Source organism: Microtus pennsylvanicus, chromosome 6 (genome assembly GCF_037038515.1).
Source record: "Microtus pennsylvanicus isolate mMicPen1 chromosome 6, mMicPen1.hap1, whole genome shotgun sequence".
Classification (NCBI taxonomy): domain Eukaryota; kingdom Metazoa; phylum Chordata; class Mammalia; order Rodentia; family Cricetidae; genus Microtus; species Microtus pennsylvanicus.
Genome location: NC_134584.1, coordinates 109320450 through 109341844, shown reverse-complemented (window position 1 = coordinate 109341844; position 21395 = coordinate 109320450).

The window sequence follows — 21395 nt, the reverse complement described above, 5'->3', positions numbered from 1 at the left end:
CTGGGCTTCTTCTAATTCAGTCTTATTTGGTTTGATTTGGATTATTGCACTGGCAGAAAGGCTTATTGGGGGAAAAAAAACCTTAACAAAAAGGTTAAAAATTAAGGCCACAGCTCTGAGCACCAAGTACTTGAGTGTTTACACCGGAAACTAGGGTATTCCTATCTTATGATGCAGCAAGACAATGTCCAAAGCCGTCTTGGCAAAGGGCCTGAAGCGGCTTCTCAGTCTATGAGTTGCAACACTTTGGGGGGTGAGGGTGTCAAAAGACCTTTTAGGCCCTTTTAAGGAGCACCTGCATGTTGGATGTTTGTGATTCATAAGAGTGGCAAACCTAGGGCAGGGAACCCGGTCTGCTCTTCAGGCTGATGAGAGAGGGGGAGTTGATTGGGGGAGGCGGAGGGATATGGGAGGCGGGGGGCGGGGAAGAGACAGAAATCTTAAATAAATAAATAAATAAATAAATATATAAATAAAAAAAAAGAGTGGCAAACCACAGCTGTGGAACAGCGATGGGAATGATTTTACCGTTGGGGAAACCATACTGAGGATCCCAGCATTTGCAAAGGTTGAGAACCATTGACTTAGAGAACGCCTCTTCTAACCTAAGGCCTATTCATGCTTAAGAATGCATGTCTAGCTTCCTTATCCTTGCTAACTTTGTTAAGCTTAAGCGATTCTGATAAACCGAGTCCTATAAGAAGCTGTTATATTCTGTAAGGGTGTGATCTAAGAGGACAGGAAATTTCCCAGTCTCTTTGTGGACTGCGGCTATGAGTTAAAAGTTTTATTTGGCTATTAAAAGGGGTTTCTGTTAGCATTCGGACACACCTGGCCTTCCCCTGGAGACCTGGCAGAGTGTGTCACCCTGTACACATGCTCTCGCCAGTACTCAGATACTCGGATGGTGGGTACTGACCCTGGTGTCTTCAACTGCGTAACTGTGCCCCCTTTAAAAGGGCAAAGCCACCTGTTCTCCTCCTCCTCCTCCTCCTCCTCCTTCTTCTTCTTCTACTTCTCCTCCTCCTCCTTCTTCTTCTTCTTCTTCTTCTCCTCCTCCTCCTTCTTCTTCCCTTCCTCCTCCTCCTCCTTCTTCTCTTCTTCTTCCTCTTCCCCTCTCCCAGCCTCTTTCTCTGGCTCTCTGCACCCCCCTTCTCTCCCTTCCCTCCCTGCAATAAAACTCTACCAACTGGGGCACCTGTCTGTCCTGGGGCCCCTTGGCCAAGGTTCCTCTTGCTTCAGTTCAGAAATTGTTATCTTTTAAAGCAATAAAACTCTCCCAGCAGGAATACTGTTTTCATGGCCTGTCTGTCTTGGGGCCCCTTGGCTATAATCTGCCAAGGTTCCTCTCTTTTAAACTTTACAGAAAAATAACTATAAAGTCCTTTTATGAAGGTCAGGCATTTTGGCAAAAGCCCCCATTCCCTCAAGGGCTTGGAAAAAGTTCCTACTTGCTAAAAAAAGGAGTCCTGATCTCTGGCAAAAGGAATCTGTAGCCCTTTCATGGTGAGCTGTTGGGTTTCAGCTCAAGGTTCTTTTGCAAGTAGTGCTATGAGGATTCAGTGTCCTTCTGCCCAGAGATCAATGAGTAACCAGACCAAGCAAGAGGATTGTCTTTTATAATGATTCTTTACTAGTAGCTTCTACATCCAATACAGTAAGGGGGTTCACACTCTTAGTACGCATGTGAGGATCGTGATAGGCAATACACAAACAATTCAATATCACAATTATCAATCCTACTAATCCTAATACATAAAACCAATTTCTAACTTCCATTTGACTTATCAGTTATCTATAAAACACTTCTTAACCTTAATACAGCTCATCAATTAACATTTCCTAATCTTATCAATTATACATAAAATATCTCTTAACATTTCACACACTAAACACACATATAACATTTCACACACCAAACATACGTAGTCAGGCATCTATTCATACTCTTAACATTTTACGCACGCAGTAAATAGCATCATACTGTTAATTCAGTCCAAAAAGGACTTTTTGGATTTCTTCAGGCTGGATGCCTGACTGCACTGGGTGTCTGTTGCAAAGCTCAGAGTCTTGACCCCGTAGTTTGTGTGGTCTGGCGATGGTCTGCTCTCGGGAGATAAGGCATTTGGCCTGCTCTGGGTCAGGAGGAGAAGCTTTGGGATGGCAAAGCATTCGGAGGATCTTGCTTCGTGGCTCAGCAGCGTGCCAGAGCCATCGTGAAAGAGAGATAACTGCCCTGCTCCTGCCTCTCGGCCGATCCTTGTGATAGCTAGATATCCTAGGCTATCAGTATCGACTGGCCACAGAAGGGCGGGGGTTCTTCTCGTGTGACAAGATTACTAGCCCCAGCCCCCTGGCCTGGGAGTTGCTTTGCTCTGGACTCCAAATCCCAGCATGCAAGGGGTCAGGACCAGTCCCACAGGGTACTTTAGGGGCCTCCTGGAGGAGGAACACATGTTTTTTTTTGGGTCTGCATGGGATCCCTCCTGTTCTATTACTAACTGTATAAATTCTGCCCATGGTCCTGTAATATATACGCTATCAGACAACCTCCTTGTATTTCCGACAATTTTTCAGCTATGAAAATCTTGCTGTGTGTGCTTTGAGACAGTTGGCACTGCCCTCTCATTTGAGTACAACTCTTGCCTGGGGGCACATCTTCCCAGAGAGCAGAAATAATTGCTCTGACAGGCTTTAAAAGGGACTGCAGGAAAAACAGGTACACAGACAATCCAATACCCTTCCATCCTGGCTCATGTCCAAGGACAGCTATGTAAACACGGGTTTACTCACCTCATACTGAAAGACTACAAAAAATCAACATGAAATTGCCCAGTTGCTGGAGGCCATATGGCTTTGACAAGAGGCTGCCTTCGGGGAACCCAAACCCCAGACCATCCTGGAGCCTTCTGCTGTCCCTGGGCCCCACACTGCCTCACTGAAAATGTCCTGGTACTACCCAGAAGAAATCAAGCCATATTCTTATTTGGTAGCTCAGGAGAGGCTCAAGAGATGATGGATCTTACCTGATGCAAGAATCTGCATGTCGAAGGTACTGAGCCAAAGTGGGCTTGCATCACGCCCTGCCCTTGTCTGTCATCTAGATCTCAGAACGCATCCCCCCCCCCCCCAGGTCTGGCTTCATGGACACTGAGAAAAACTTCAGAGCATTTCAGACTGCTGCCTGACCTGTGCCCACGTAAATGAGCAAAGGGGAACATGCTTCCCTCAGGACAATGGAGCCAGGTATTGTACCTGGTGAATTTTGGGAACTGAACTTCACTGAAATCAAGCCAGGACTGTAGGACGGAAAATGATGCTGGTCTTCGTGGATACTATCACGGGGTGGGTAGAGTCTGCTCCAGCCCTAGTGGAAACGGTCCAAGTGATAGCTAAGAAATTCATAATGGAAATTATTCCCAGATTTGGCCTCCCCATATCTCTGGGGTCCAACAACGGCCTGGCCTTCACAGCCAAATTATCTCAATTGGTCTCTAAGTCTCTTAACATAAATTGGAATCTCGTATATGCAACCAAGATTTTTTTAAAAAAATATTTATTTATTTATTATGTATACAATATTCTGTCTGTGTATATGCCTGAATTCCAGAAGAGGGCACCAGACCCCATTACAGATGGTTGTGAGCCACCACGTGGTTGCTGGGAATTGAACTCAGGACCTTTGGAAGAGCAGGCAATGCTCTTAACCTCTGAGCCATCTCTCCAGGCCCGCAACCAAGTTTCATGGTGTGGAAATTTCCACTTGTGGTACCAGGTCAAAGGCTCAGAGAAAGTTAGACACTGGAGTGTTTCAGATGTCAGAGTTTGAAATTAGGAATGCTCAACCCATTTACTACTTATATGTAATTTAATATTTTATTTTTAATAGCAACTTAAATAGTAATAAGATCCTATGTAGGATTTTCACACATACGCTTCATTTAAGTTTTTCCTGCTTTGCCTCTTTTCCTCCCCCCACTGCCTTCCCGCTTTCATTTTTCTTATTCCCCTGTTATAGATGCACAAAGCAAGGTGTAAGAGGGAACATTGTCCTTTATACTATGTTTCTTTTTCCAATTTTGCATGTGAGCGCATGCATGGCTTGCATGTATGGCTTGCACATGTGTGTAGGTATGTGAATGCATGGCTGTGTGTGCATGAGGCCCAAGGTTGAAGTCTAGAATTATCCCAATTGCTTTTCCATCTGATTCAATGAGGCAGAGTCTCACTCTGAGACTCAGAGCACCCCAATATGCCCAGCCTCGCTAGCCAGCTTGCTCTGGGGATCAAGGAGGATTGCTCTTACCCAAGAATAATCATCTGGGAAGCAGTCAACGTGGAGATCAAACCCTGGCACTTTAACACCAGACCCCATCCTCACAACCTATTGGTAACATTTTTCTCCCAGAAAAATACATGTACGCTTCTGAAAAAAAACTGGCTAGACATAGTGGCACATTCCTTTAATCTCAGTACTCAGGAGGCAGAGGAAGGGGAATCTGTAAGTCTACATAAGTGAGTTTTGGGATTATATAGATCCTGTCTTAAAATATAAACAAACAAACAAATAAATAATAAAAAGCTGTACTTGTTATTTTTTTCAAATTACATGCACGTGTGTGGGTTTGTGTGCATGAGTACAGGTGCCTGCGGAAGCCAAGTTGGAACCAGTGTGTCCGAGAGCTGCCCCAAACTCAGGTCCTCTGGAGATCATTAGATACTCGTTAACCACCCAATCATCTCTCTGGTCCACAGGAACACTCTTTTTGTTTGTTTGTTTGTTTGTACTTTAGTTTTTTGAACCAAGGTTTTTCTGTGTACTCTTGGCTGTCCTGGAACTTACTCTGTAGACCAGGCTGTCCTCAAATTTACAGAAATCTCCCTGTCTCGGCCTCCTGAGTGCTGGGATTAAAGGCGTGTGCTGCCCTGTCTGACGCCAGAGGAACACTCTTAATCATTGCTATTTGAAACCCTTAAAAGCCTCTTTTTATTCCAGTCTCATGGGCCCAGTCCTAGTTTCTTGGCCTACTCATATTTACTTCCACCTAGATAGATATAAGTATTTAACAGCTAGGGGTTGGAACAGAGAGAGAGAGAGAGAGAGAGAGAAAGAGAGAGAGAGAGAGAGAGAGAGAGAGAGAGAGAAAGAGAGAGAGAGAGAGAGTTTTTCCCGAGTCTGGGTAATCTTACTTCACACACTGTTTTCTAGCTCCATCTTGTTCTGGAATATTACATTATTCTTTGCGGTTGAATAAAATTCCATTGTATTACAATCACATCGTATTCCAGTATACCGCAATTTTAGTGACCACTCACCTTCAACCTCTAGATTTAAATGTCCTACTCTTACAGGAATCTACATTGTCATGAAGAAGGGACTTTCTAGTGTTAGTCCTACTTTAGCACAGAGGAAATCGAGATTCTAGAGGAAGATAATGTGCTCTGGTTGTGTTGCTAAGCAACGGCGCTGCAGGGAAGTACACTAACATCTGTGGGATTCACAGACCTCAGAGTGCAGTCTAGGACCCACTGGGGGTCGACAGCCCTCTGGGGCGGAGGGGTGTGCTGCAGAGCCGTGTTCATCAGTAGCATCTGAGTTTTTCATTCTCGTGTTTGTGTGTGGTTTATTTCAAGAACATAAGACGGTGTCGATTGTTTCACCCATTTTTTTCCTGTTGTGCAAAATATTTTTCACAAAAATGTTATTTATATTGACATGTAATGTGCTTATTGCTGTTGAATAAACTGATAAGTATACATTTTAAGTGGTCAGTTTTAATTCTGACTCTGGTAAATGCTGATGGATGGGTGTATGTGTGTGCACACACAGATTCCTTAGGGTCTCAGTGTCTTCCAGAGCTGGAGATAAGATGTCTTAGGTACTATTTTAAAAGGTTTTTTTAAATTTTTATTTTATGTGTATGATTTATCTGTCTTCTTGTATGTATGGGCACCTCATGCATGCCTGGTGCCCACAGAGGCCAGAGTGGGTGTTGGACCCCTTGGAATTGTAGTTCTAGTTCGTTCTGAGTCCTAGGATCTGAACCCAAGTCCTCTGCAAGACCAGTCAGTGCTCTGAAGCCCCGAATCCTCCTCCAGCCCGGGGCTTGGGTAACATTTCTGTTTTCTTCCAACTCTATAACTTTAGCTCTTTAGGCAGTCTCGTCCAGATGCCAAATTTTGGAAGGCAGAGAGAGGGGCTGAAGATTACTTCTCCATCAGAATCAGCTCAGAAATGAATGACATCCTTAGGATCTGTCTCCATGCCTGCTCTTGGTTGCCTGTATTTGTTCTGATCGTAATTGCTATGGATTTCTGGAAACTTCTGTTCCTGTTTTGGGCAGATACATAATCCTCAGTTATGATTCAACTCTCTAAGACTCGTCATTTCATTCTTTTGTTCCTTGTTCTCTTTAATGCCTTTGCGATGTGTCTGTGTTTTTGTTTGTTTGTTATGCTTGTTTCTGTTTCTGTTTCCCCTCAGACTTGGGTAGACTTCTCTCAGCTTTTAATGCTGAAGTTAACAAAACAAAGTGTTTCACAGTGGTCAGATACTTCCTTGAGAAGGGATTGGCCTCAGTGGGCATGTTATATATCGCCCAAACATGTACAGGACTTTAAGATGTTTCATGCATTAAGTTCATTGTCACAGCAAAAGGAGGGTCACACTTTTGTAACAGCTTCAGACTTAATAATTGAAAAGTAAATAAAAACTCAGCATGGTGACACACGCCTTTAATCTCAATACTCCCAAGGCAGGGGCAGGTGAATCTCTTGAGTTTGAGGCCAGCCTGGTCTACAAAGCAAATATCAGGACAGTCAGGGCTACACAGAAATCCTGTCTCAGAAAATTAAAAAAAAAATTAAGTACAATTAAATGTTGTTCCAAATAAGACAAATAAAAGAAACTCCCTGCTCCCTCCCTAGTCTTCCCTGATGTGTTTGTTTCTGAGAACTTCCTTCAGCAGGCTGTTCTTCTCTCAGACTAAGTCCATTGTTCAGGATCAGTCCAGAGAAGTAAACATGTCTTAGCTCACTGGGCTGTGAGAAAGGAGCGTAGTTTAGGATTTCAAATACACAAGTCATAGTTCAATGGGTTAAAAGTATTAAAATGTTCACCAGCCATTTGCGTTTTTTTGAGGACTCTCTGTTGAGTACCACCTCTCAGTTTTCAGTTGGGCTGTTTGTTTTCTTGTTTGGAGTTTTGAAGTCTTTGGGCACTAAGCCTCCATCAGATGGGGACTGATAAAGACTTCTTCCCTACTCTGCAGGCTACCTAGTCACTAGATTTAGGGTGGTTGGGGAGGTACAGAAACCTTTTGTTTTAGTTTCACGAGGTCCCTTTTTGTCACTTGTCAGTCTGTCTGACTGCTTTACTGGAATCCGCTCAGAAAGTCCTTTCCCAAGCCTGCAAGTTGAACTGAATTCCCTATGTTCCCTCTAACAGACTCAGAGTGTCTATCAGAGAGGTCTTATGTCGAGGTCCTCGGTCCATTTGGAGTTGAGTTTTGTGCAGGGTGAGACACGAGCATCTTCAGCATGTAGCTCTCCAGTTTGACCAGTGCCATTGTTGAAGGAAGGCTGGGTGGAGAGATGTCTATGCACTTGGAGTGATTTGTTTGTCCTAGAGAAAGGTTCTTTTGATGACAATGAAAAGGAAATGTGTTTTCCTAGCAAATTCGGAGAATATAGAAAAATAAAAGAGAAAAGAAATTTAAAGATGTGAAAATGATTTAAAAATATATATTATTGTCGGGCAGTGGTGGCGCATGCCTTTAATCCCAGCACTCGGGAGGCAGGCGGATCTCTGTGAGTTCGAGGCTAGCCTGGTCTAGAAGAGCTAGTTCCAGGACAGGAACCAAAAAAAGCTATGGAGAAACCCTATCTCGAAAATAAAAAAAAATATATATATATATTATTGTAAACTCAGAGTTACTAGGTATGTACACATGATGGTGTTTTTATACTTTTTGCTGATTTAATGGCATTTAATTTAGTGAGTAAGACTGAGGAATATTCTCGGTGTTGCAAAGCAAATCAATGGTCAAGCCAGATCTCATGTAGCTGTGTCCTCATTATCCCACTCTGAGGAAGAAACCTTCAAGGTTAGAGGTGAGTGCCTCCTAAGCCAGGACAGCGGCACAGATTTAAAGTCTTTCTTGTTTAATGATAGCATCATTATCGATTTTGTTACATTCTTATTGTGTGTGTCCATATGTATGCATGCCATGGCACACGTGGGGAGGTCAGAGGACACCTTGCAGGAGTTGGGTTCAAATGACAGAACTCAGGTGGTGAGACATGGTGGCATGCACCCGTACCCACTGAGCTGTCCCACTGGCCTACTTCAGACAGCTCTAACTAAGGGAATTAATTTTCAGATTCTCACTCGTGTATGCCGTCTTCTGAGAGTGTGCCTGATGGTGCATGCCACACCAAGCCCCCGAGTGTGCCCAATGGCATGTGCCACACCAAGCCCCCGAGTGTGCCCAATGACGTATGCCACACCAAGCCCCCGAGTGTGCCCAATGGCGTGTGCCACACCAAGCCCCCGAGTGTGCCCAATGACGTATGCCACACCAAGCCTCCGAGTGTGCCCAATGACGTATGCCACACCAAGCCTCCGAGTGTGCCCAATGGCATGTGCCACACCAAGCCCCCGAGTGTGCCCAATGGCGCATGCCACACCAAGCCCCCGAGTGTGCCCAATGGCATGTGCCACACCAAGCCCCCGAGTGTGCCCAATGACGTATGCCACACCAAGCCCCCGAGTGTGCCCAATGACGTGTGCCACACCAAGCCCCCGAGTGTGCCCAATGGCGCATGCCACACCAAGCCCCCGAGTGTGCCCAATGGCATGTGCCACACCAAGCCTCCAAGTGTGCCTAATGACGTGTGCCACACCAAGCCCCCGAGTGTGCCCAATGGCGCATGCCACACCAAGCCTCCAAGTGTGCCTAATGGCGCATGCCACACCAAGCCCCCGAGTGTGCCCAATGGCGCATGCCACACCAAGCCCCCGAGTGTGCCCAATGACGTATGCCACACCAAGCCCCCGAGTGTGCCCAATGGTGCATGCCACACCAAGCCCCCTGTGTCATCTGCCTTTCTCTCGCCATACAGGAAGAAGGTACCCTCAGTCCTCTTGAATGTGAAACAAGGGTGAACTTTAAAATCAGGAATTCTAAAAGAGCGCCTTTAATAATGAAACAAAAAGAAAGGAATGAAACTGCATGACCTTGTGTCGTCCACTTCATGTGCATGCACAGCTCTTTCGGGAGAGCTGGCCAGCAGGAAGGTGTGTGGAGTTGGACTCTGAAGCGGTCGATGCAGGAGAGCTCATTCCTTTCCGACTGTGTCGGAAACCTTTGCTGCTAGCAAGAGCCCCTAGAATGCAAAGCTAGCATCAAATCTCAACAAACAAACAAACAAACAAACAAACAAACAAACAAACAACCGTACAGCAAACCCCCAAACAAGGCTTTTTCTCTATGTATTTGAGACAAACGGCTGTGTTCAGTACATTCCCCTCACAGGCCAAGACTTTTGAAAAGAAACAGACCCCTGAAAGAGAAGTAGGAAGATGAGGAAAGTCTTTTGGGGGGTATTTAGATTTTTATTTTAAGATAGGTTCTTATGTAGCCCAGGCTATCGTAGAACTTACTATGTAGCACAGGCTGGCCTTCAACTCCTGCCTCGGCCTCCTGAGCTCTGAGGTTACAGGTATGATCCGCCATGTCCGAGTGAGACTACCATTCTTTGCAAAGAAACTTGAGAACTTAGAATGTGTTCTGGGTCTAACAGAGCATGCATCATCCATGGAACAAACTCACCAACAAAGGTTTTCTACGGCTTCCTTCTCATCTCTCTGTACATCAAGAAATAGAGCAGCTAACATGGTTCGTGTTTTTTTGTTCTCTCTTCTGAATCTTATCCTGAGGTATCTATTCCAATACCAGACAGTCATCATCCTATTTTCTTTTGTAAAACATGTAATGATGCACAGGCTGAACCGGTAAGTACAACACAGACTCTTCCTTCCACAGGAAAATTTCTGGTTCAACCTTGTCTAGTAAGGCTGTGAGTTTTAGACCTTTCGTTCAGTTGTCTTCAAAAGCTCAACTCTGTTCTGATACACACAGAGCAAACAGATAGTGTATCTCCAATCACGTTTCTTGTCTTATAAATAACGTACAGAGTTGGCTATACAGTATGACGATTGAGTGAGGATAAATTAAATAATTATTTTATAAATTATTCCAAATAAAAATGAATTATTTATGAGCTGCACTGTTTGAACATTGCGTATCCCAACAATATAGCTTATAAGATATGTTGATAAATTGTTTCTTGGTAAATATTTTATTCTATAAACAGAAACCTAGAATATTAATAACAGACCTGAGCATAAACCGAAAACCACAAAGCTTCTTGGAAAATCATGGTAGATTCAAAGCTCTACACAAGTATCAAGTTTCTTGAAGGATGTACATTAAATCTATATCCTTTATTGTATGTTTTGCTAGTTAGGCTTGTCACTGTGAAAGACATCAGAGGAAATGAAGGGGATTTATTTTGGCCCAAGATTGCAGAACTTCTAGCCCATGGCCAATTGGTCTCACTGTTTTTGGGAGTTTCTTGATTTTTTTTTTTTTATTGAAGTCTTCAGAAACACCTGTTAAAATACCTGTTTCAATGAAGACAGAGATTAACTTTGGCTTCCTTAATTCAATTGACAATGAGGATCAGAATCACCAGTTAGGCTGATATGTGATATTTTCCATGAATGGAACTAGATAAATCTCTAAGACGCGTGCGCGCGCGCGCGCGCGCGCGTGTGTGTGTTTGTGTGTGTGGTGTGCTTGCATCTTTAACAGCTAAGAGGTAAAAGCATTTCAGGTTGTCTGCCCCTTTTGCACACACACACACACACACACACACACACACACACAGTGGTTGTGGATGTGTAGATCACTGGGTTCAGTCTCAGGAAGTTTCGAATGTTTGGGGTATGAATACTATTTAAAATTGCTTCACACTGTTTTCTCTACTGAGAAGGTTGACTCTGGAGTTGGAATTTGACTGCCCAGACCCAAGTGTGTTAGTCTAAAAGTTCCCTCCAAAGTCTCTGTCCTGGGCCAGACAGGGAAGGGAGAAAAACAGAGCAACTCAGGGAAAGACAGCCTTAAGAATGGTTAAAAAGGAAGCTGTTGCCAAGACAACCCCCAAACAGGGATTACTGTTGTTTATCTCACACTCCTTTTCTTGGTTTTGCTTACTATTGTGAAAAATGACAAAATATAATCACAGACATCTAACTCTCTAGACAGCTCCCTCTGGTATCTCTAAAACTTCTGCCCGAGTGTGAGCTTAATCTCAGACTCCCTAAGTGTTGGTTTTAAAAGGCTGTAAAATCCCTAGCAACAGGGTCTTGCTCTGTAACTCTGGCTAGCTTTGTACTCTGTTCTCCTGCCTCGCCCACCAAGAGCCTAGGGGACCGACCACCACTAGGGACCACCATACCTGGCTGAAGTGTTTACTACACTAGTTTCTAGGAACAAGGAATCAAGTAACTTCAATAAGTAGACACCAGAATATTTTACAGGCTTCTAATTATTGATTTCTATCAAAATGGAAGGAAAAGCAAGTCGTCAGGCTCGGTGACAAGTGCCTTTACTCAATGAGTTATCTCTCTGGCCATATGTTTTAAAAAATATTTGATCAATTATAATTAACTAGGGCTTTAAGAGTGAGTGTATTTAGAAGAAAAATGGAACACTTTTATTTTAACTAGTTTTATTAAAGTCAAATATTAGCTAAATTTTTTAATGAATTTTTATTGAGTAAAATCCATACCCTATGAAACGAGCCACTTTTTAAAAGAATATTATTCAGCGGTACTTCATATATATGCCATGCTGTTCAACTGTCACCTCTATTTATTTCCAAGATGTGTTTTTTTTTCTCACCCCAATAGGATATTCTGTACCCATTAAGTCGTTTCTCCACATTTTCTCTTTCCCATGTGGCTCCTCTGGCTGTGGAAAAACCGGGCTGAGTCCTACTTATTTAAATTATTTAAAAATTTAGATTATTAATTTTTAAATTAAAATAAGACATTTTAAATGATTATGTTTGTGTAGGTATATATCCCACATGAGTGCAGGTGCCTGCAGCAGCCAGAAGAGGGCGTCAGATCTCCTGCAGCTGGAGTTAGAGGTGGTTTTGAGCCTGGGAACTGAACTTAGGTCCTTTTCAAGAGCAGTACATGCTCCTAACAACTAAGCCATCTCTCCATCTCCTCCCCCTTTTAATCTCTCTGGATTTATTTATTTTAGATCCTTTTTAAATGGGATGACAGCACACAAGCTGGAAGGAACCATTTGTGCCTGGCTCCCCTCACTTCCCGTGTTTTCAAGGTTCCCAGGGATGGTTGTGTTTGACTGTGGTTAATGATCCGCCTGCACGGTGCCAGGGAGGCCGACTCCCAAGGTGAGCGATAAGCCACAGAACTTGAATTGGTGGAGATACCACACGTGTTGTGGAACGCCTTGGCTTGCTCACAAAAAGCAATGAACTCTTCTTTCAAACACTCCCCACTCTCAAACCAATCTCCAGTGGAAAACTTCCAGTTCAAACTCAGAGGCAGGGGTGGAAGTTAGCTCCATACTAGAATATTCTCTGGCAAAAGGTATTAGTCATGGATTCTCAAGCTTGGCTGCATGCTAAGATCACTTGGGGAAGGTTTGTCAAAACACAGTGCCTAGGCTGGATTCACAGCTAATGAACTGGAGCTTGGACCAATTTTTCTTGTAATTTAGGTTGTGAGCCTTTAGCAACTGAGCTATCTCTCCAGCCCTGGTCAGATTTTCCTAACCAGGGAACTATTGGCATTTGGAGCTGTGTAAATCAGTTGCTCTATGCTCAGAGGGATGCTTCTCAGCATCTTAGACTCTAGATCCCTCCAGATTGTGGGAGCCCACGGAAGTGGATCCGTTCTACCTTGACTAAAGGCCAGAGAGTTCAGACCTGTTCTTGCTCCTTCAGCATTTTATGCAGGAGGTTTGACTTAAGGTGCAGCTGCTAACAGGACATTTTGACCTAGGGTGTAGTTACTTGATGTTTTGGGTATTAAGAAGGTAATTACTTTGTCCCTTGTATCTGGTAAATAAGCCCCTTGCCTTACTTCTCCTCTTTGGATTGGAGTATGTAAAGGCTATGAGAAATTGATATGAGGTGGATCTCAGTGTTTACTTGATGGCCGCCCAGCACTATCAGCTGTCTCTTGTCTAATTCTTTCTTAATCGTCACACCCCTAAGAGTGGACGAATAAACCCGGTGGGACCCACAGGTGTCGCACAGACACTGGACACGACACAATGCTTGCCCTCGACATTCTTAAAGGCTTTCCAGGGGGTCAGGGTGTAAGTCATCCAGTTGAGAGTTAGTGCTCGCCCTGCTGGATGCAATCATCATCGTTTCGAAAATCTTTTCAGCTGCTTCTGACGCAGCCAGGCTGAGAACCAACGCTCTGGGGGCATTTCCTTCGGGAACTGGATCTTGCGGAAAGTCTTAGAAGTTTTAGAGTTCTTATTGACTGTAATTTAATAGACCAGGAAGAATGGGGAATGTTCTGGGCCGAATGAGCGCTTCTTCTCACCTTAACCCTAGTCGTGATTTGTTCCTTTCTATCCAGGAAATAGGAAATCAGACTGTGAACGACCTCAGAGGCTAGCAAGACAGCTGAGCCTGTCGCTTTCCAAGATCAAGTCTCTTTGTGGTGAGCAAGGGACTTGAGCTAATGAAAGATCTAAGCAAGCTGTCTGACTACGCGGTGTATGAAACTGATAGAATATTGCCTTGTCTGGCGGTGTCATGAGGATCTCTTTACATGGTTTCCATTAGCAGACATTGAAGTCTGTTGTGGAATAGTCTTTTTGTACACTGTGAAAATGTGTCACTCTGATTGGCTTAATAAAAAGCTGGATGGCCCAATAGCTAGGCAGGATTTCCAGAAACAGAGGACGCTGGGAAGAAGTGGCGGGCGGCGGCGGCGGAGGAGGAGGAGGAGGAGGAGGAGGAGGAGGAGGAGGAGGAGGAGGAAGAGGAGGAGGGGGGGCAGAGACATGAAGAGCCATGGAGGAAGCAGGAAAGCAGAATGGGCGGTTTGTAGACAAGGTAAATGAGAATGGGCAGCTCATAGACTGTTAGAAATGGGTTCACTTTAGTTATAAGATCCAGTTAAAAACAAGCCTAAAGTTATTGGCCGAGGTTTCATTAATTCATTAATGATAAGTCTCTATGCCATGATTTGGAAGCTAGCTCGTAGACAGAGAAAGACTGGCTACAGAAGTTAATAATAATAATAATAATATAATTTAAATATAGGATTGTGTTATGATTTAGCCAGGAAATGGACCCCAGGGGCTCATTGTACTTGGACACCTGACCTCTAGCTGGTGGTCAGAAGTAGGGCCTGGTGGCTGTGAGAAGTAGGGCCTGGCTGGCCACCGTGGGACTTAGAGGTGAGTTCCTGAGGATGAGAGTTTAGCCTGCTTCCTGTCCCAGCCTCTCTGCCTGCTACCCTCTGCTTCCTGATTTGCCCCACAGCAGCCTTGCCAACATTCTCTCTCTACCTTGTCTTCACCACCACGACAGACTATACCCCTCTGGAGTAGCCACGAAGAGTAAGTTTGTATTAAAAACAAAGCTCATGGTGAGGCTCAGCGCAGATGTCTGTCACCCCAGTACTCGGAAAGAGGCAGGAAGCCCTTAACTCAGCTACATAGTGAGGCCCTTGATTCAGTACCTGGTGAGTTAAGAGCCAGCCTTGGACTACATAAGTGCAGACGGAAGTTTGTTTATTTTGTTTTCTGCTGGTCCAAACGCACCAATTCCTGCATTCTAAGAAGTGTCCAGTTCACTAGATATTAGTTTTTACTTGATAATATGAAAAGTTAGCAGTAAATCATAAATCAGAGAAGAACAACATTTTCTTGTCTCCGAGAGAAGCAGAAGTAAGAATTCTGAAATCTGAAATTCCAGGTTAATAGAAAACTAGAGAAAGTTACTCAGTCTAACATTAGATGACACCATTGTACAACATAAAAGCAACTGTGCTTGCCAGAGGCACTGCTCAGTGCTGTAAGGCCATTAATTTCTCTCCCGCGGTCCCCTCCCCCATGACAGAATACAGTCTGATTCGACAGTGACAACACTAATTATGATTGAAGAAATTTGCCCAAGGGAGCAAATAAAATAATTCTGCCCAATAAGGGAAACCATGCCAGCTCGTATTATTAAAGACTCCTGCCAAATGCACAGATTTGAGCTACATTGCAAAAGATCCAAAATCAAATATTTAAGAGCGGTAGAACATGAACTTACAGATCCCAATCTAGATGTGAACTTTGGGACTTGCTCATGGGAAGATGGAGGGGAAAGGTCAAGGGAACAAACCCAGAGAAAGAAGGGTGGCTTAGAGCCCTACCGAGGGCCAGCAAACACAGCCAGCAAAATCTGGAAGACAACTCATTACTACTTCAAAGAGAAAGCTCGGAGGAAAAACAGAAATCGAAATGCCATGTTGATCATCTGAATCCAGTTGCTGAGAGTTTGAACAGAGGCACAAGGAGCTCATGGGATTGGAGCAACCCATGCAGAACCCTAGTGCCAGAAACGTGAAATTTAGGAAACATGCCACAGGAAGGCTAGAGAGATAAGGAAGGGTGCTTGCTGCTCTTCCAGAGGGTCAGAGCTCAGTTCCCTGCTCCCACCTTGAACAACTCACAACCACCTATAATGTTCCAGGACAAACAAACCTTCTGGCCTCCATAGGCTCTTGCCTACACACGCACATACATACACTGCCACATGCAAACACACAGAATGAATCCTTTAAAAAAGGAAACATACCACCCAAACTGAGATCCGACTGAACATGCGCCCGTGCTATGCATGCTGCCGGGACATACAGAAAGCCAACGTCTCACTTGCAGTTTGGTTTATTTTTGAGGTAGCTAAGGGAGACCCTCCTCTCCTCGAGACACTGAGCAGGCGACATGTGCTATGAAGCCTGTTGTTTTAAATCACTGTTTGTGTCAATGCTGAGTGCTTACTGAACGCTCCTGACGTTCATTTGCCTAAGCAATAAGCAAACACATTGGGAAATGAGATAGTTCGACTCTCAAGTCGGAAGCTGTTGGGTTTCCCCTTGCTGGCCTGGCTGCATTGAACAGAAACACTCTCGGTTAAACAGCCACCTGGATGACTATGGTGCCAGAGCTGGCTGCTTGGAATACTCCACGTTGAACGACCTAAGAGAACTACTCGTTGCGACTCCGGAAAGTGAAGTCCCATTCGGAGCTGGTTCAGTCTGAACTGCCCTTGTTGCTATCGCAAGTTCCAGTGTACTCTAGATAGCACTGCAATCATTTCTGCTTAATCTCGAATAGGGATCACCCGCTTTGGGGCCTGGTGTCAAAAGGAGGATGCTTGGATTGGAGCACGCACAAGCCTCCATTTATTAGCATGTGAACTGTGCTGTGATTGGTTGCGAACACTTCTCTGGCTACAGAAACTGGGTGCTTGGCTCACTCCCTTAGTTAGCTGGAAGACGTCTAGCCACACTGTCCCCGCCCCCTCAGTGTTTCATTAGGCCTAATGGAAGGAAGGCTTCTCTCAAGTGGTAGAGTCGGTGCCAAGAAACAACCAACTGGGCAGGGCTGACAAGGGTAACCTGTACACGCAGCTGCAGAGATGAGAGAGCAGGGGAAGAAGGGGCAGCGTTGAGCAGCAGGCAGGCTTCTGTGAAAGGTGCAGAGTCGTAAGATTGACAGCCGGCAGGGGCATCAGTGGCAGCACTGACAAAGGGGCCCGCAGCTGCTCCCCGCATGATAGCGACCGACTTAGCGACCGACCGTGACAGCTGTAGCCATATGGGACACCCGAAACAATTCGAGAAGCACCCAATTGGGAGCAAGAGGGATGGTGGGGGTAGAGAGAGGGCGGTGAGGCGAGGCTGGAGGACAGAAGACTTGGAAGAGGGACGAGGGAATTAGCTCAGTCAGCAAAGAGCTTGCTCTGTGAACATGAGGGGTCCGAGATCACTCACAAAATGCCGCATATAGTGGTGTGTGCTTGCAATATGAGGGCTGGTGAATCAGGGTTTCTGTTGCTGTGAAGAGACACCATGACCACGGCAATTCTTACAAAGGAAAAGCAGTAATTGGGGCGGCTTACATTTTCAGAGGTCTCGTCCATTATCACCATGGTGCGACAGGGTGGTGTGCAGCCAGACACGGTGCTGGAGAAGGAACTGTTGCCGCAGGCAACAGGAAGTGAACTGTCTCACTGGGTGTAACTTGAGCATAGGAGACCTCAAAGCTCACCCCCACAGTGACACACATTTCCTTCAACAAGCCCACACCTCCTCATAGTGCTATTCCTTTGGGGGGCATTTTCTATCAAACCACCAGAGTGGTGGAGGCAGAGACTGGGTGATCCCTGGAGTTGAGGGTTCAGACAGCCTAGCTGCATCAGGGAAGCCCGGGTCCCAGTAAAGACATCCTGTCTCAAAAAGTCAAGTAGATTATTGCTGCAGAATGACACCTAGGGGTGGTGGGCTTGCTGGTGTGTGTGCAATACACATATTCACACAGGCACAGATTAATTATTAATTAATTAATGGCTCTAAAGAACTAGAGAACAGAAACTGTAGCTCAGTCACTGGAGAAGCTGCAGAGAACTGCCAAGCCCTGAGGGTCAAGGGTCTCAAGCCTCAGGTCTGTGATCTGGCTGCTATCAAGAGCTGGGGAATCCAGACACCTAGGCCTACTAGGAAGTGGCCGTGCCAGCTTCTGCTAAGGGCTAAGCAATATCAACTTTTTATCTATACAAGGGCGCTAACACCTGTAGAACCAAGGAGTTCAGCTACCCGTCTTTTGTGATGGCTCTAACATTGGAGGGTGCTGTCTGATTGCTGATCCCTCCTGCCTGTGGCCGCCACTCACTGCCATCAAGGTCTACCAGAATACAAAAAGCTGCCAAAAATTAGCATTTGAGATTTCTAGTTGGAAAGAGTAAAAGGGCTAGTTGGCCAAATGGCTGCAGATGGGAAAGTCTAAATGAAATGTACAGGACCGGGATTTCAAGATGTGGTCATTTAAACAAGAATGGTTCCGTGGAGTGGCTTACCAAGAACTGGTCCAACTTGAGGCCCACACCATGAGAAGGGCCTTATGCCTAGTGCTGCCTGGATGGCTGGGAACCAGGGGTTGGTAACCCAGATACCCACAACAGAGCCAAACACAACTAGGAAAAAAACAATCAATGAAATGATTCCCAACAATATCTGCTATACTCATAGATGGGCGCCTAGCCTAATTGTCACCAGAGAGGTGTCATCCAGCAACTGACGGGAGCAGGTGCAGACACCCACAGTCAAATACCAGGAAGAACCAGAGGAGGTTGGGGTAGGGGATTTCAGGAGCCAAAGGGATCAAGGACACCACGAGTATACAACCCACAGAATCAACTAAGTAGGGCTCATAGAAGTTCACAGAGACTGCAGTGACAACCACAGACCTTCTATGGGTCTGAGCTAGATCCTCTACATATATGTTATGGTGGTATAGCTTGGTGTTCTTGTGGGACTTCTAACAGCTGGAGTGTGTGTGTGGGGGGCTGTCTCTAACTCTTTTGCCTGCCCTTAGGACCTTTTCCTCTTACTGGGTTGCCTCATCCAGCTTTGATATGAGGGTTTGTGCCTAGTCTTAGTGTAACTTGTTACGCCATATTTGTTTGGTGTCCCAGGGAGGCCTGCTTTTTTTTAATGAAGGGAAATGGAAGAGGAGTAGCTCCAGGGGATAAGGGAGGTAGGGAGGAAAGGACTGGGAGGAGTGGGGGGAAGGGGATGTAATATATGAGAGAAGAATAAAAGAAAAAGAAAAGAAGAAATGATATAAACCATTTTCTTAATGGAAGAATTCTAGAAAAACAAACAAACCTCAGCTACTTCTCCAATACCATGTCTACCTGTGTGTTTCCATGTTCCCCACCATGATGGTAATGGGCTAAGCCTCTGAAACTATAAGCAAGCTCCTAATCAAATGCTTTCTTTTATAAGAGTTTCCTTGGATGTCGTAGGTCTTCACAGAAATAGAACAATGAATAAGGCACAAAACAAAACAAAACTAAACGAAAAGCCCAGAGGCTAGGGATTTGGCTCAGTTTGCAGAGTGCTTGCCAAGAATGCATGAGCACTGGGGTCAGTCCCCAGCACTGTAAAAACCGGGAACATGCCTATAATCTCAGAACCTCAGAGATAGAGGCAGGAGGATTAGTTCAAGGTTTTCCTTAGTTACTTGGCTTTGAGGTTCTCTGCACCACCACAGCCAACAGAAACAATCTGAGGGAAGCGAGAAGGTAGTTTGATTCAAAATGACCAAGTGGCTGGAGTTAGTTCAAATTTCAGGACTCTGACCCCAAGGCTTTTATCATATTTAAGCACAACACAATTTGGAGAAAACTTTCCAGGTAATAATTAACTTAACCCCAGGTACACAATAAAGCTTAAGATGTGACTACATCAAAACTCTTTGTAAAATACTTATGACATGTTCCATAAAGGTGGACTCTGTAGATTGAAAAGCTCATAATAAGGGTCTTGGGGGATGATTCAGAGTGGGCTTGGTCACATTGATAAAGCAAAGATCACAAGGCTGTCAACCTCGTCTGTTCCCCGTCTTCTGGGTGGATAGCAGTTTACACCCTTTCTTTGAAGAAACAACGCTATGTGCTTAGCAATCCTGGTTTGTCTACCTGTGAGCACAAGGACCTCCATGCTTCCCACACATGGCAAGTTCCAGGCCAGCCTAGGCTACATGGGAACTTAAGCACTGTCTCAGATGAGTTTTCAATGAAAGAAAAGTTTTGTTGGTTTTCTTTGTTTGGCATTTGGACGGGGTTTCTCTGTGTCGTCCTGGCTTGCCATGGAATGCACCCTGTAGACCAGGTTGCCTTCTGAATTTTGGGATTAAAGGTGTCCACCACTGCCTGACAACCCCCACCACCACCACAAAAGCTTTTTGAGTTGAGAAAAAAAAATCCATTTACAAATTAACTTTAGAGGATAACTGTCAATTTCATAAAAACTTATTAAAATGGCGTTTTCAACACCTGACTAAACTCTGAAGTTAATCAAAGGCTTAAACATAAAAAATGAAGTGAGACAGTCCTAGAATTATTTTCTTGTTCTAATGCCCATGCTTTTAAAACCCTCTACTATGGGCTGGAAAGGTGGCTCCACGGTTAAGACACAGACTGCTCTCGCAGAAGACCTGAACTCATTTCTGAGTACTCGTGTTAGGTGGCTTACGACTGCCTGTGACTCCAGCGCCAGGAGGATCCAGTCAGTGCCTCTGCCCCCAACAGGCACCTATATTCACAGGCACATACCCCCATCCCATACACACATAATAAAATAACAAATATAAAGTCATCCTTGGTGGCTGGAAAGATGGCTCGGTAGGGAAAGGTGCTTGCCACCTAACCTGACCACCTGAGTCTGACTCCCAGAATGAACCTGTACCTGAGAGCTGCTAATGGGCACAGGGCACCACACATCTAGTCTTGTACACATCACTGACAACACTGTGTCCTCGCCAGCTGGTTTCTAGAGGTATAAAGATAGGCTATCCAAGTCCCTATCGAACAGCAGCCGTGAGATTCTAGAAGCATCTTTTTTTTCCAGGAAGACTCTCAGGAAGCAGAATGTACTGCTCCTCCAGTCCCATAGGTAGCGAGTGCCCTCTGCTGAGCATCCTTAAATACAGACAGCCTGGCTCTTAATTTCAGTGTCCTATGGAGGGTCTGGTGCAAGCTGACCAGGACCAATGTTGACTCAAAAGCGAGCCTTGTGGGCTGAGTTTGAGGCAGAGTGAGCCTGTGGGGGGTGGATGAACACTTGGAGCAGCAAAGTGGGTGCAAGGGAGTGCTGAGATGGCATTTGTGGATCAGTGTCTAATCAGATGCAGGCCGGTTGTCCCCTTGTAAGCACAACAGTGAAAGACTAGAATGGCATTTACAGAATCAAAGAGGCTCCATTCTTGAAGGCAAACTGATGAGAAGGCTTGATCTGAAGTGGCAATATATTAGTGTGTGTGTGTGTGTGTGTGTGTGTGTGTAGACTCTTTGGGTGTCAAGCTAAGTGTCAAATGTTTGGTTGGGGAACAGTCATTTAATGACTAATGATCGGCTTTGATCAATGGTAATAAACAACCATAGGCAAGAAGGAGAAGTATAAGCTTCCCTTCCAACAGCAGCCATCAATCCCCAATACCTCCTCCATGAGAGGTGGGATTTTTTTGAGCATTTACAGGAAGGAGAATTTCTAA